This window comes from Scylla paramamosain, chromosome 30 (assembly GCF_035594125.1).
Source record: "Scylla paramamosain isolate STU-SP2022 chromosome 30, ASM3559412v1, whole genome shotgun sequence".
NCBI classification, from domain to species: domain Eukaryota; kingdom Metazoa; phylum Arthropoda; class Malacostraca; order Decapoda; family Portunidae; genus Scylla; species Scylla paramamosain.
The window spans coordinates 9,744,115-9,746,614 of record NC_087180.1 but is presented as its reverse complement, the minus strand read 5'-3'; the positions used below and the strand labels follow the sequence as shown (position 1 = coordinate 9,746,614).

Here is a 2,500-nt window from a genome sequence, read left to right as displayed (position 1 = left end):
CCAGCGGCGTGTTTACGATGGCATGGAATTCTCACGTAAATATTTTAATTCCCAAGAGTGGGTAGGAAAACTTTCAATCTGATCCTTTCTGTTTTTGATGAAGCAGCGGTATATGTTTATTTTTCCTTCTGCTACTGCGGAAGAGCTTTTTTTTATTTCTCTCTCTCTCTCTCTCTCTCTCTCTCTCTCTCTCTCTCTCTCTCTCTCTCTCTCTCTCTCTCTCTCTCTCTCTCTCTCGAAGTACGAAAGATTTATCTGACACGCAATTATTGAGAAAAAATCTATATGAAAGAAAGAACTAAGGTGCGTTTGGCATGTGGTGCGTACGTTGTCTCTCCGCCACGCCTGCGCCTCACGTGCACAACGAACGCGTACCCAGTGCCTCTCCTGCAGATACTGTGTTCTGGAGGGCAACGCTTCGCCGAGCTTAATAGAACACAATAAAACTTTTAGCGGCTTTTGTGTTTAGCCTTCAGCTTCCTGCCGCTGCGCCGTCCCAGGAAATGACTGCTGTAGAAAAAGGTAACTCTCCACTCACGGGCAGAAAAAAAAATTAATAATCAAGTGATGAAGATGAACGGGAGTTGGGTTGGCGCCTCGAGTAGTTTCAGCAGCTATTATGGAGCGGTTTAGAATCTTTTCTACATTTTAAACGAGCATCTTATTATTCCCCACTACTCAGGATGCTGCGATGCTTCAGGGGGAGATGGAAGGAGAGGAAGAGGAGGAGGAAGCGGGGAAAGCGAGAGACTTACGCAACAGTAACTTCACGCGCGGGAGAAACACAAATAGAAGCACAACGGAAGAATAAACAGAGGCGGAGTAACTGACCTGTACGATACTGTGTGGTGAGCTACAGCTGCTGCACTAATATAAAGCAACACATACAGGAAGCAAAGGAGCACCTGAAGTCAATTGTTGCCGCCGCCCTGCCTCGTCGCCTCCCTCCCGCTGTGATGAACTGTTGTGGCGACCTGGTTTCTCCCTGGCTGGTCTCGGTCCTGGCCAGCTGGATGCTCGCCATGGCTCCTGAGGCTAAGAAGAACTCATCATAACACGATCGCCCACCATCTCATTATTGTGACGCGTCCTTCACGTAATTGAGGAAGCGCTGATCCTCACTCCTTTGGGCTCAGGAGTGATTGGGTGATTGATTTGTTAGCGCCGCCTCCCGCCACAGGCCTTTATATCTGACTTACACGTCCTGGGGTTTGAAAATGTGGGCTTGTATTGGTGTGTAGCAGCGTGTATTAGAGTGTATTAAGGTGTATTCCGCTCCCATATATGGTCTCTTTCTCCGTGGGTGTCACTGGTTTGGCTTTGCTGTTTTCGGCGCTTCATACACCTTGAAAACACGGGATCTCGGGAAATTTGCATTTTTATTACTTGCTCGGGTGAAGCCCATATTGTATTCAAACTCTCGTCCAAATGAAGTTTCGGTCGCGTATGGGATGAATATCTGTCTGTCTTTGTCCCTGTTCGTCCTTGTTCGTCCTTGTTCGTCTCTCTCTCTCTCTCTCTCTCTCTCTGAGGCAAGATCGGGTTCAGCGTTGCATTGTTTCCATTACACTTTAAGAAACACGATATTACTCGTTCGCGGGAACAGTAGATCAATTTGTTATTTTCCTAACCCTTTCCGATCATGCCGGCAGAGTGCCAAATCCGGCTTTTAGCAGAGGGAGTTTTAACCTGTGCAGCGGAAGCAAGTTTTAGTGTGCACAGCTTCTGCTCGCTATTCAGGGTGGCGGCTGCTGTGTGCTGCCTGAGAGATTCATGTTAAAAAATGTTTAGTGATAATATTCATTGGTTTTCTCGGAATATTAATATCTGTGTGGGGAATGAAAATGTTCACTGGGATTTCATGATATATACGGGGTGTTCCCTGGTGTAGTTTCCTTCCATCAGGTCATATTTCACATCTTTCCTTCCTGTGGTGACTCAGGACTTCTCGACGCTACTGTATTGCCGTCAAATTTATGCGTCTGGCACACACCCAAGCTTTTCAGATACACAAACACACCTGGTTTCAGACCCAACAACCAGTCAGGCTCTTTTTTTTCCCTGCGCCAAGGCCTCTGATGGACTCAAGCCACCAGTTACAAGCAATGCGGACTTTAACAACTTTATGGTGCCCCGAATAACGACTGCTGTAACTCTTGCCTCACAAATTTCATGAACGCCGCCTCCGTCTTCATCACTGCCCGGCATCAAGGGAGAGACCTGCCGCCTGTAACCCTTTTTTCTCCGCGTCCCGGCGAGGAGTCACCTTTCTGCTAGAATTTCAAAGGCTTTCATCAAGGTACTGGTTGATGGGACCTTTTCCCAGTTTGTGCCCTTTACTGAAGTCTCATTTTTTTTTTTTTCAGTTTTGCTTCTCTCCTTCCCTCAAAAATGACTCGGGAACTTAATGCAGATAGGCTGAGATCGTTTTTTTTTTTTTCTATTTCCTATCTGGGTTATAAATGTGCATGAAATAAAGCCCCCCAAAAAAAGTAAATTC

At 46.5% G+C, this 2,500-nt stretch overlaps 1 protein-coding gene across 11 annotated transcripts in view; it reads left to right on the top strand.

Moving 5' to 3' along the window:
• LOC135116241 (uncharacterized) overlaps positions 1-2,500 on the top strand; it is a 216,213-nt gene that overhangs the window by 143,536 nt on the left and 70,177 nt on the right. The window lies entirely within an intron of this gene.